Source organism: Notothenia rossii (genome assembly GCF_949606895.1).
Source record: "Notothenia rossii genome assembly, chromosome: 8".
In the NCBI taxonomy this organism is placed as follows: domain Eukaryota; kingdom Metazoa; phylum Chordata; class Actinopteri; order Perciformes; family Nototheniidae; genus Notothenia; species Notothenia rossii.
The window spans coordinates 82,861,105-82,876,104 of record NC_136906.1 but is presented as its reverse complement, the minus strand read 5'-3'; the positions used below and the strand labels follow the sequence as shown (position 1 = coordinate 82,876,104).

At 39.2% G+C, this 15,000-nt stretch overlaps 1 pseudogene across 1 annotated transcript in view; it reads left to right on the top strand.

Moving 5' to 3' along the window:
• Positions 1-15,000, top strand: part of LOC307016319 — a 264,046-nt pseudogene that overhangs the window by 3,263 nt on the left and 245,783 nt on the right. The window lies entirely within an intron of this gene.

Below are 15,000 nucleotides of genomic sequence, written 5' to 3'. Positions count from 1 at the left end.
GAGGTAATACAGAGAGAGAAAAGTAGGAACATTTCCTCATAGACTTCTATACAATCTGAGGTAATAGAGAGAGAGAGAAGTAGGAACATTTCCTCATTGACTTCTCCACAATCTGAGGTTATAAAGAGAGAGAGAAGTAGGAACATTTCCTCACAGACTTCTATACAATCTGAGGTAATAAAGAGAGAGAGAAGTAGGAACATTTCCTCATAGACTTCTATACAATCTGAGGTAATAAAGAGAGAGAGAGAAGTAGGAACATTTCCTCATAGACTTCTATACAATCTGAGGTAATAAAGAGAGAGAGAGAAGTAGGAACATTTCCTCATAGACTTCTATACAATCTGAGGTAATAAAGAGAGAGAGAGAAGTAGGAACATTTCCTCATAGACTTCTATACAATCTGAGGTAATAAAGAGAGAGAGAGAAGCAGGAACATTTCCTCATAGACTTCTATACAATCTGAGGTAATAAAGAGAGAGAGAAGGAACATTTCCTCATAGACTTCTCTACAATCTGAGGTAAAAAAGAGAGAGAGAGAAGTAGGAACATTTCCTCATAGACTTCTCTACAATCTGAGGTAATAAAGAGAGAGAGAAGTAGGAACATTTCCTCATAGACTTCTATACAATCTGAGGTAATAAAGAGATAGAGAAGTAGGAACATTTCCTTATAGACTTCTCTATAATCTGAGGTAATAAAGAGAGATAGAGAAGTAGGGACATTTCCTTATAGACTTCTCTACAATCTGAGGTAATAAAGAGAGAGAGAAGGAACATTTCCTCATAGACTTCTCTACAATCTGAGGTAATAAAGAGAGAGAGAAGTAGGAACATTTCCTCATAGACTTCTATACAATCTGAGGTAATAAAGAGAGAGAGAAGCAGGAACATTTCCTCATAGACTTCTCCACAATCTGAGGTTATAAAGAGAGAGAGAAGTAGGAACATTTCCTCATAGACTTCTATACAATCTGAGGTAATAGAGAGATAGAGAAGTAGGAACATTTCCTCATAGACTTCTCTACAATCTGAGGTAATACAGAGAGAGAAAAGTAGGAACATTTCCTCATAGACTTCTATACAATCTGAGGTAATAAAGAGAGAGAGAGAAGGAATATCTCCTCATAGACTTCTATATAATCTGAGATAATAAAGAGAGAGAGAAGTAGGAACATTTCCTCATAGACTTCTCTACAATCTGAGGTAATAAAGAGAGAGAGAAGTAGGAACATTTCCTCATAGACTTCTCTACAATCTGAGGTAATAAAGAGAGAGAGAAGTAGGAACATTTCCTCATAGACTTCTATACAATCTGAGATAATAAAGAGAGAGAGAAGTAGGAACATTTCCTCATAGACTTCTCTACAATCTGAGGTAATAAAGAGAGAGAGAAGTAGGAACATTTCCTCATAGACTTCTCTACAATCTGAGGTAATAAAGAGAGAGAGAAGTAGGAACATTTCCTCATAGACTTCTCTACAATCTGAGGTAATAAAGAGAGAGAGAAGTAGGAACATTTCCTCATAGACTTCTCTACAATCTGAGGTAATAAAGAGAGAGAGAAGTAGGAACATTTCCTCATAGACTTCTATACAATCTGAGATAATAAAGAGAGAGAGAAGTAGGAACATTTCCTCATAGACTTCTCTACAATCTGAGGTAATAAAGAGAGAGAGAAGTAGGAACATTTCCTCATAGACTTCTCTACAATCTGAGGTAATAAAGAGAGAGAGAAGTAGGAACATTCCCTCATAGACTTCTATACAATCTGAGGAAATAAAGAGAGAGAGAAGTAGGAACATTTCCTCATAGACTTCTATACAATCTGAGGTAATAAGGAGAGAGAGAGAAGTAGGAACATTTCCTCATAGACTTCTATACAATCTGAGGTAATAGAGAGAGAGAGAAGTAGGAACATTTCCTCATAGACTTCTATACAATCTGAGATAATAAAGAGAGAGAGAAGTAGGAACATTTCCTCATAGACTTCTATATAATCTGAGGTAATAAAGAGAGAGAGAAGTAGGAACATTTCCTCATAGACTTCTCCACAATCTGAGGTTATAAAGAGAGAGAGAAGTAGGAACATTTCCTCATAGACTTCTATACAATCTGAGATAATAAAGAGAGAGAGAAGTAGGAACATTTCCTCATAGACTTCTATATAATCTGAGGTAATAAAGAGAGAGAGAAGTAGGAACATTTCCTCATAGACTTCTCCACAATCTGAGGTTATAAAGAGAGAGAGAAGTAGGAACATTTCCTCATAGACTTCTCTACAATCTGAGGTAATAAAGAGAGAGAGAAGTAGGAACATTTCCTCATAGACTTCTATACAATCTGAGGTAATAAAGAGAGAGAGAGAAGGAATATCTCCTCATAGACTTCTATATAATCTGAGATAATAAAGAGAGAGAGAAGTAGGAACATTTCCTCATAGACTTCTCTACAATCTGAGGTAATAAAGAGAGAGAGAGAAGTAGGAACATTTCCTCATAGACTTCTCTACAATCTGAGGTAATAAAGAGAGAGAGAAGTAGGAACATTTCCTCATAGACTTCTATACAATCTGAGATAATAAAGAGAGAGAGAAGTAGGAACATTTCCTCATAGACCTCTCTACAATCTGAGGTAATAAAGAGAGAGAGAAGTAGGAACATTTCCTCATAGACTTCTATACAATCTGAGATAATAAAGAGAGAGAGAAGTAGGAACATTTCCTCATAGACCTCTCTACAATCTGAGGTAATAGAGAGACAGAGATGTAGGAACATTTCCTCATAGACTTCTATACAATCTGAGGTAATAAAGAGAGAGAGAGAAGTAGGAACATTTCCTCATAGACTTCTATATAATCTGAGATAATAAAGAGAGAGAAAAGTAGGAACATTTCCTCATAGACTTCTCTACAATCTGAGGAAATAAAGAGAGAGAGAAGTAGGAACATTTCCTCATAGACTTCTCTACAATCTGAGGTAATAAAGAGAGAGAGAGAAGTAGGAACATTTCCTCATAGACTTCTCTACAATCTGAGTTAATAAAGAGAGAGAGAAGTAGGAACATTTCCTCATAGACTTCTCTACAATCTGAGGAAATAAAGAGAGAGAGAAGTAGGAACATTTCCTCATAGACTTCTCTACAATCTGAGGTAATAAAGAGAGAGAGAGAAGTAGGAACATTTCCTCATAGACTTCTATACAATCTGAGGTAATAGAGAGAGAGAGAAGTAGGAACATTTCCTCATAGACTTCTCTACAATCTGAGATAATAAAGAGAGAGAGAAGTAGGAACATTTCCTCATAGACTTCTATACAATCTGAGGTAATAAAGAGAGAGAGAGAAGTAGGAACATTTCCTCATAGACTTCTCTACAATCTGAGGTAATAGAGAGAGAGAGAAGTAGGAACATTTCCTCATAGACTTCTATACAATCTGAGATAATAAAGAGAGAGAGAAGTAGGAACATTTCCTCATAGACTTCTATACAATCTGAGATAATAAAGAGAGAGAGAAGTAGGAACATTTCCTCATAGACCTCTCTACAATCTGAGGTAATAAAGAGAGAGAGAAGTAGGAACATTTCCTCATAGACTTCTCTACAATCTGAGGTAATAAAGAGAGAGAGAAGTAGGAACATTTCCTCATAGACTTCTCTACAATCTGAGGTAATAAAGAGAGAGAGGAGTAGGAACATTTCCTCATAGACTTCTCTACAATCTGAGGTAATAAAGAGAGAGAGAGAAGTAGGAACATTTCCTCATAGACTTCTATACAATCTGAGGTAATAAAGAGAGAGAGAGAAGTCGGAACATTTCCTCATAGACTTCTCTACAATCTGAGGCAATAAAGAGAGAGAGAAAAGTAGGAACATTTCCTCATAGACTTCTATACAATCTGAGGTAATAAAGAGAGATAGAAGTAGGAACATTTCCTCATAGACTTCTCTACAATCTGAGGTAATACAGAGAGAGAGAAGTAGGAACATTTCCTCATAGACTTCTCTACAATCTGAGGCAATAAAGAGAGAGAGAAAAGTAGGAACATTTCCTCATAGACTTCTCTACAATCTGAGGTAATACAGAGAGAGAGAAGTAGGAACATTTCCTCATAGACTTCTATACAATCTGAGGTAATAAAGAGAGATAGAAGTAGGAACATTTCCTCATAGACTTCTCTACAATCTGAGGTAATAAAGAGAAAAGTAGGAACATTTCCTCATAGACTTCTCTTCAATCTGAGGTAATAAAGAGAAAAGTAGGAACATTTCCTCATAGACTTCTATACAATCTGAGGTAATAAAGAGAAAAGTAGGAACATTTCCTCATAGACTTCTATACAATCTGAGGTAATAAAGAGAAAAGTAGGAACATTTCTTCATAAACTTCTCTACAATCTGAGGTAATAAAGAGAGAGAGAAGTAGGAACATTTCCTCATATACTTCTATACAATCTGAGGTAATACAGAGAGAGAGAAGTAGGAACATTTCCTCATAGACTTCTCTACAATCTGAGGTAATACAGAGAGAGAGAAGTAGGAACATTTCCTCATAGACTTCTATACAATCTGAGGTAATAAAGAGAGATAGAAGTAGGAACATTTCCTCATAGACTTCTCTACAATCTGAGGTAATAAAGAGAAAAGTAGGAACATTTCCTCATAGACTTCTCTTCAATCTGAGGTAATAAAGAGAAAAGTAGGAACATTTCCTCATAGACTTCTATACAATCTGAGGTAATAAAGAGAAAAGTAGGAACATTTCCTCATAGACTTCTATACAATCTGAGGTAATAAAGAGAAAAGTAGGAACATTTCTTCATAAACTTCTCTACAATCGGAGGTAATAAAGAGAGAGAGAAGTAGGAACATTTTTTCATAGACTTCTCTACAATCTGAGGTAATAAAGAGAGAGAGAAGTAGGAACATTTCCTCATAGACTTCTCTACAATCTGAGGTAATAAAGAGAGAGAGAAGTAGGAGCATTTCCTCATAGACTTCTATACAATCTGAGGTAATAAAGAGAGAGAGAGAAGTAGGAACATTTCCTCATAGACTTCTCTACAATCTGAGGTAATAAAGAGAGAGAGAGTAGTAGGAACATTTCCTCATAGACTTCTCTACAATCTGAGGTAATAAAGAGAGAGAGAGAAGTAGGAACATTTCCTCATAGACTTCTCTACAATCTGAGGTAATAAAGAGAGAGAGAGAAGTAGGAACATTTCCTCATAGACTTCTATACAATCTGAGGTAATAAAGAGAGAGAGAAGTAGGAGCATTTCCTCATAGACTTCTCTACAATCTGAGGTAATAAAGAGAGAGAGAAGTAGGAACATTTCCTCATAGACTTCTATAGAATCGTTGCATCACAATTGTGATTTGTCACCCGCCTCGAGATGTCCCGCCCCTTAGCCTATCAAGTACAATGTGTAGGAGGGCTAGCCAATAGGAGTGTGTTCCATAGTGATGTCACTATTTTACTGAAGTAAACAAAGGAGGTTTTAGTTTGACAGGTTTTAGTATTTGTTGTTTTAGACCTGAGTGATTAACTCCACACACACAACCATCACACACTCCGGTGTAGCATAGCTCAGGCAGGGGGTCTAACCATTTACTAGACCGACAGGAAGTCGGTGTAAAGACAGTGTGACATCATCAGTGAGTCAACTGGAAAGGCTGCTGTTGCCCACACAGGTCTCTGTGTCACACAGGTGTGTTTCAATTGGAGTTTAGAGACACAACACACACACACACACACACACACACACACACACACACACACACACACACACACACACACACACACACACACACAGATACTAACAGCATGTGAGTCAGGTTTGTTGGACGAGCACAGACCTGTAGAGTCTCCGCAGAATCACCTCTCTCAGAGAACATGTTCACTTCCTGACAAACAATACATCGGCTGCACTCAAAGAACTTTAAAACAAGTAAGCATTCACACACATACACATTCACACACATTCACACACATACACATTCACACACATACACATTCACACACATTCACACACATACACATTCACACACATTCACACACATACACATTCACACACATACACATTCACACACATACACATTCACACACATACACATTCACACACATACACATTCACACACATACACATTCACACACATACACATTCACACACATACACATTCACACACATACACATTCACACACATACACATTCACACACATTCACACACATACACATTCACACACATACACATTCACACACATACACATTCACACACATACACATTCACACACATTCACACACATACACATTCACACACATACACATTCACACACATTCACACACATACACATTCACACACATACACATTCACACACATTCACACACATACACATTCACACACATACACATTCACACACACACACATACACACACATCCACACACATACACACACATTCACACACATTCACACACAAACACATTCACACACATACACACACATACACACACATTCACACACAAACACACATTCACACACATCCACATTCACACACATTCACACACATTCACACATTCACACACATTCACACACATTCACACACATTCACACACAAACACATTCACACACAAACACATTCACACACACACACACACACACACACACACACACACATTCACACACATTCACACACATTCACACACATACACACACATCCACATTCACACACATTCACACACATTCACACACATTCACACACAAACACACATTCACACACACACACATCCACATTCACACACATTCACACACATCCACATTCACACACATTCACACACATTCACACATTCACACACATTCACACACATTCACACACATTCACACACAAACACACATTCACACACATCCACATTCACACACATTCACACACACACACACATTCACACACATACACATTCACACACATCCACATTCACACACATTCACACACATTCACACATATTCACACACATACACACACACACACACACACACACATACGCACACACACACACAAACACATTCACACACACACACACACACACACACACACACACACACACACACACACACACACACACACACATACGCACGCACACACACACACACAAACACATTCACACACACACACACACACACACACACACACACACACACACACACACACACACACATACACAGACCTCCACACACATTCAATACGCTAAGTTACGGCACGATATAGTTTGGTACAATTAGATAAGGTACGTAAGGTACCGTACTGTTAGGTATGTTACGGTAAGGTACCGTTCTTTTAGGTTTCATATGGTAAGTTATAGTGCGGTAAGGTACGATACAATAACAAACACAATATACTGTTTTTAGTTTTTAACTAACATCCTGTGTGTAAACCACCATTTCTTTTAAATGTAACAGTAATCAGATGTTTCAATGTAAAGGACTAAAGGGTCATCCATTACTGCCCAGGCCTGCTGACTCACTTCCACCTGAAACATATAATAAGTCCTCACATCTCATGATTTAAATATGTATATTTCCTCTCTGGCCGATGCTGGCCTGTCTGAACAGATAGAATGACGTGATGCGTTCAAAGACATGAATCACATCTGGAGCTTCGTCAGGTTTAACATTACTGTGGAAGCCAGAGAGGAGCTGGGAGTATTATTTAACTTCCTATTAATCTTATTGACAGCCATAACTTTCTCTGTGGTCACGTTAGAGTTCTTCTTTCCCAGAATTCTCAGCGACTGCAGAGGTGATGCGTCAAAGCGACAGCCAATAAGCATCCAGCGCTAATAACGGTAATTAATCTGGTTTCTGTGTGAAGTGCAGCTCTTTAATCTTCGTTATGTAACGGCAGCAGGGAGAGCAGTCAGCCTCCAATTTTCATGATGAAGATGGGCCGAGAAGCAGCTGTAGATCTGACCCCAGAACAGCAGATCTGACCCCAGAACAGCAGAACTGACCCCAGAACAGCAGATCTGACCCCAGAACAGCAGAACTGACCCCAGAACAGCAGATCTGACCAAATATCTGACCCCAGAACAGCAGATCTGACCCCAGAGCAGCAGAACTGACCCCAGAACAGCAGAACTGACCCCAGAACAGCAGATCTTGCCCCAGAACAGCAGAACTGACCCCAGAACAGCAGATCTGACCCGATAACTGACCCCAGAACAGTAGATCTGACCCCAGAACAGCAGATCTGAGCCGATAACTGACCCCAGAACAGCAGATTGGTTTTATTCAGATACAGCGTTCGCCTCTACATGTCGCACTAAATTAAATCCCTCTGTTCATCTATGCCTTACATCAGGATTACACTGGATAAGGTCAAACACAGAGCTAAATGTGAATATATAAAGATAAGAATGACATGAGTAAATACAGTATATATATATAACATTTATATATTTCAATCAAAGACAGAAATACCCAAACAAGGAGATGTTGGCTTTATCTTTGTTAGAGAGCATCTTCGGTGTAACCCTGAGGTTGTGTGTGTTTGACGTGGCGTCTCAGAAATATGACCTGTCACCAGATATGGGAAGTAGTGGAGTACAAATACTTTGTTACTGTACTTAAGTAAACGTTTCTGGTATCAGTACTTTACTCCACTACTTATTTTTCTGACGACTTTTTACTTTGACTTCTTACATGTTGAACACAAATACCTGTACTTTCTACTTCTTACATGTTGAACACAAATACCTGTACTTTCTACTTCTTACATGTTGAACTCAAATACCTGTACTTTCTACTTCTTACATGTTGAACTCAAATACTTGTACTTTCTACTTCTCACATGTTGAACTCAAATACCTGTACTTTCTACTTCTTACATGTTGAACACAAATACCTGAACTTTCTACTTCTTACATGTTGAACCCAAATACCTGTACTTTCTACTTCTTACATGTTGAACCCAAATACCTGTACTTTCTACTTCTTACATGTTGAACCCAAATACCTGTACTTTCTACTTCTTACATGTTGAACTCAAATACCTGTACTTTCTACTTCTTACATTTTGAACACAAATACCTGTACTTTCTACTTCTTACATGTTGAACCCAAATACCTGTACTTTCTACTTCTTACATGTTGAACACAAATACCTGTACTTTCTACTTCTTACATGTTGAACACAAATACCTGTACTTTCTACTTCTTACATGTTGAACCCAAATACCTGTACTTTCTACTTCTTACATGTTGAACTCAAATACCTGTACTTTCTACTTCTTACATGTTGAACTCAAATACCTGTACTTTCTACTTCTTACATGTTGAACTCAAATACCTGTACTTTCTACTTCTCTCATTTCCCAAACAGGCTGGTTCCTTTAGTCTGAATGTGTGTTTGGTGGCGTGATCATTATTATTTAGAGTCATTGCGTGCCTATTGATTTGAACACGATCCGTGTATCCATCATTTCCTGGTCTTCTCTAAAGAAGAGGGACCAATGGAAACGTTGTCATGTTGCCGTTGGTCACCATGGAAACATTCATTAGCTAACAATGACATTATTGTTCTATTAATATAAAGGGAGGTCAGGTACTCTTTAAAACAGCTGCTATTTATGGGTACTTTTTACTGAAGTACATTTCAAAGCCCATACTTCTGTACTTCTACTTGAGTAAAGGATGTGAGTACTTGTTCCCTCTCTGCCTGTCACAGTCCCCCCCCCCCCCCCCGCGGCTGGTTTCCTCTCAGAGCCTCACAGTGACATTCAGCCTGATGGCGGAGCAGATGGAGCAGATTGTAAAAACCTGCAGGTCGTACACGGTGTAGTTAAAACCTCCATCAGGGTGTGTGAGGACAGATGTTAGTGATGGTTCTTTCCATACACTCCATCCATTAACACACAAACTGCCTGTTTCAGCCTGCTGTTTGGAGGGCGTCCAACTCTCTGCAGCCTCACCCTCATGCCAGCCGAGGCCAGACACACTCCTCTGAAGAGTGTTGGACCTCTTCTGTTCTTCAACTGAACAATACTACTACCACTTTACATCAGCTTTAGGTGAACTTAACATTCCACTCGCCCAGACAGACCAAAGATTAGGTTCTTAAAGTCATTCTGCTTCTGTTTTAAAGACTTCGGAATCAGTGGTGAATGTCTTGAGAGCTGCTGAGATATTAACGGGACCAAAAACTAAAATGTGTGAAAAAACCTCCGGATAAAAAGTGAAGCCAATGGTGAAATTCCTTAAAGCTGCATTCTCTCAAACATCCAGGAGGGGGCGTCTCCTCCTCCTATAGAAGTCTATGAGGAAATGTTCCTACTTCTCTCTCTCTTTATTACCTCAGATTGTATAGAAGTCTATGAGGAAATGTTCCTACTTCTCTCTCTCTTTATTACCTCAGATTGTATAGAAGTCTACGAGGAAATGTTCCTACTTCTCTCTCTCTCTTTATTACCTCAGATTGTATAGAAGTCTATGATGAAATGTTCCTACTTCTCTCTCTCTCTTTATTACCTCAGATTGTAGAGAAGTCTATGAGGAAATGTTCCTACTTGTCTCTCTCTTTATTACCTCAGATTGTATAGAAGTCTATGAGGAAATGTTCCTACTTCTCTCTCTCTCTTTATTACCTCAGATTGTATAGAAGTCTATGATGAAATGTTCCTACTTCTCTCTCTCTCTTTATTACCTCAGATTGTAGAGAAGTCTATGAGGAAATGTTCCTACTTGTCTCTCTCTTTATTACCTCAGATTGTAGAGAAGTCAATGAGGAAATGTTCCTACTTCTCTCTCTCTTTATTACCTCAGATTGTAGAGAAGTCTATGAGGAAATGTTCCTACTTCTCTCTCTCTCTTTATTACCTCAGATTGTATAGAAGTCTATGATGAAATGTTCCTACTTCTCTCTCTCTCTTTATTACCTCAGATTGTAGAGAAGTCTATGAGGAAATGTTCCTACTTCTCTCTCTCTTTATTAACTCAGATTGTAGAGAAGTCTATGAGGAAATGTTCCTACTTCTCTCTCTCTTTATTACCTCAGATTGTAGAGAAGTCTATGAGGAAATGTTCCTACTTCTCTCTCTCTTTATTACCTCAGATTGTATAGAAGTCTATGAGGAAATGTTCCTACTTCTCTCTCTCTCTTTATTACCTCAGATTGTAGAGAAGTCTATGAGGAAATGTTCCTACTTCTCTCTCTCTTTATTACCTCAGATTGTAGAGAAGTCTATGAGGAAATGTTCCTACTTCTCTTTCTCCCTTTATTACCTCAGATTGTATAGAAGTCTATGAGGAAATGTTCCTACTTCTCTCTCTCTCTTTATTACCTCAGATTGTAGAGAAGTCTATGAGGAAATGTTCCTACTTCTCTTTCTCCCTTTATTACCTCAGATTGTAGAGAAGTCTATGAGGAAATGTTCCTACTTCTCTCTCTCTCTTTATTACCTCAGATTGTAGAGAAGTCTATGAGGAAATGTTCCTACTTCTCTCTCTCTTTATTACCTCAGATTGTAGAGAAGTCTATGAGGAAATGTTCCTACTTCTCTCTCTCTTTATTACCTCAGATTGTATAGAAGTCTATGAGGAAATGTTCCTACTTCTCTCTCTCTATATTACCTCAGATTGTAGAGAAGTCTATGAGGAAATGTTCCTACTTCTCTCTCTCTCTTTATTACCTCAGATTGTAGAGAAGTCTATGAGGAAATGTTCCTACTTCTCTCTCTCTTTATTTCCTCAGATTGTAGAGAGGTCTATGAGGAAATGTTCCTACTTCTCTCTCTCTCTTTATTACCTCAGATTGTAGAGAAGTCTATGAGGAAATGTTCCTTCTTCTCTCTCTCTTTATTACCTCAGATTGTAGAGAAGTCTATGAGGAAATGTTCCTACTTCTCTCTCTCTTTATTACCTCAGATTGTAGAGAAGTCTATGAGGAAATGTTCCTACTTCTCTCTCTCTCTTTATTACCTCAGATTGTAGAGAAGTCTATGAGGAAATGTTCCTACTTCTCTTTCTCCCTTTATTACCTCAGATTGTAGAGAAGTCTATGAGGAAATGTTCCTACTTCTCTCTCTCTCTTTATTACCTCAGATTGTAGAGAAGTCTATGAGGAAATGTTCCTACTTCTCTCTCTCTTTATTACCTCAGATTGTAGAGAAGTCTATGAGGAAATGTTCCTACTTCTCTCTCTCTCTTTATAACCTCAGATTGTAGAGAAGTCTATGAGGAAATGTTCCTACTTCTCTCTCTCTCTTTATTACCTCAGATTGTATAGAAGTCTATGAGGAAATGTTCCTACTTCTCTCTCTCTCTTTATTACCTCAGATTGTATAGAAGTCTATGAGGAAATGTTCCTACTTCTCTCTCTCTTTATTACCTCAGATTGTAGAGAAGTCTATGAGGAAATGTTCCTACTTCTCTCTCTCTTTATTACCTCAGATTGTAGAGAAGTCTATGAGGAAATGTTCCTACTTCTCTCTCTCTTTATTACCTCAGATTGTAGAGAAGTCTATGAGGAAATGTTCCTACTTCTCTCTCTCTTTATTACCTCAGATTGTATAGAAGTCTATGAGGAAATGTTCCTACTTCTCTCTCTCTATATTACCTCAGATTGTAGAGAAGTCTATGAGGAAATGTTCCTACTTCTCTCTCTCTCTTTATTACCTCAGATTGTAGAGAAGTCTATGAGGAAATGTTCCTACTTCTCTCTCTCTTTATTTCCTCAGATTGTAGAGAGGTCTATGAGGAAATGTTCCTACTTCTCTCTCTCTCTTTATTACCTCAGATTGTAGAGAAGTCTATGAGGAAATGTTCCTACTTCTCTCTCTCTTTATTACCTCAGATTGTAGAGAAGTCTATGAGGAAATGTTCCTACTTCTCTCTCTCTCTTTATTACCTCAGATTGTAGAGAAGTCTATGAGGAAATGTTCCTACTTCTCTCTCTCTTTATTTCCTCAGATTGTAGAGAAGTCTATGAGGAAATGTTCATACTTCTCTCTCTCTTGATTACCTCAGATTGTATAGAAGTCTATGAGGAAATGTTCCTACTCCTCTCTCTCTTTATTTCCTCAGATTGTAGAGAAGTTTAGTGCTCGATAAATAAAGTTGTTATTATTATAACAAGTATAAATAGCTTCCCACCTCTAGCTGCTGGACTTAAAACCCCACAAATAAAAACACAACGACCCCCTTGTGTGACACTCCATCATTATTCCTGACCCCCCACAGTGCGGAGGTGTTATGCTAATGAGTCTCTCTCTCTCTCTCTCTCTCTCAGTTTACCAGATTTCTCCAGCGACGGTCGTTGCAAATGAGATTCAGAGGTCTCGGGGGAAATAGGCCTGCCGTGTGCTGTGTGCCGTCACGGTCAAAGTGCTCCTCACACAGATGGTGCACAGCCAACGCTGAGGGGATGGGCTCTGAAGGTAATTCAGCATATTTACTAAGTACTCTGCTGAGTACTTCTACTTTTACTCAAGTACAAGATCTGAGTACTTCTACTTTTACTAAAGTACAAGATCTGAGTACTTCTACTTTTACTAAAGTACAAGACCTGAGTACTTCTACTTTTAATCATGTACAAGATCTGAGTACTTCTACTTTTACTCAAGTACAAGATCTGAGTACTTCTACTTTTACTCAAGTACAAGATCTGAGTACTTCTACTTTTACTCAAATACAAGATCTGAGTACTTCTACTTTTACTCATGTACAAATTCTGAGTACTTCTACTTTTACTCAAATACAAGATCTGAGTACTTCTACTTTTACTCAAGAACAAGATCTGAGTACTTCTACTTTTACTCAAGCAGAACTGAGTACTTCCCCCCCCCCTTCTTCCTCTCCCTCACTTCCAAACTGTCTCCCCTCCTGTCTGCAGACCCTCTGCTGCCCCCTGCTGTGTAGATAACACACTGCATGCTCCTCTCAGGATCAGAAACAGGTTTAAAGGTCCCATGTCCTGCTTCTCTGGTTCTGACCCGTCCCCTTGTGTTCTGTAGCTTCTGCATGTGAACGGTCTGCAGAGTCACAAACCCTCAAAGTACACCCTGTAGGAGTAAAGCTCTAACACAGAGAAGACCTGTCTGTGCTGCCCCAGAACGCCTCGTTGGACATTTCTCTTTTTCCATTGTTGGCTTCCTGGGTTCTGTGACGTGTGAACACCCAAATCAACAACAAATGACCGGATTGGCCCAAATGGACCAATCCGCGGAGCTCCTCCCTCACCAGGATCCCTTGGCTAACTAACAGGGAGTCCCCATTGACTTGCATAGAGCTCCCTGAACACTGGTAATAGACGAGTTGGGATGGTGGAGAAATGCTCTCCGCAGACCCATTCTCTCAGCCTGATAAACCTTTTTCTAATTCAATATCGAGCCACACTTATTGATTTTACTTCGGCTGTGAGTGTTTGTGTGCTCAGGATGAGTTTCGCTTGCTCTTGGAAAGGAGTGAGCAGAGGGTCGAGTTGTCGATTCTAGTTCTGTTTTCTGTGACTAGCCTCACCCTCTCAGACTTTCAGTTCCTCGCGCTACAAAAGAGACGCGCTACCATGGAAACCAAACAATGGTGTAGCTGTATTAAAGTCCGAGTGGAAACAGTCCTGAGTAAATCTGATTTTGTCAGAAATCGGAAGAAATGCGGGAGAAATGTGACCCCGGGAGGAAACCGGGAGAGGGCAATGAAATCAGGAGTCTCCCGTGAAAATCGGGAGGGTTGGCAAGTATGTCGCCGACCCGGAAACCTGTTGCTCCTCGCAGCAGCGGCGAGCAGCAACGAGCCTCGCAACGTCCCGACCAATCAGAGCACACTGGGCTCACAGGGAGGGGGGGGCAGGAGCTCCAACAAGCCGTGTAGGACAGAGAGTGAATACAAAGACTATACAGAGATGCTGTTTGAGAAACCAATGTGAGTTTGGAACATTGAACAATGTGAATCTATTCTAGTAGACCTCAACGATGGAACTATGATCAGTAGAAATGGCCATGACACGGGACCTTTAA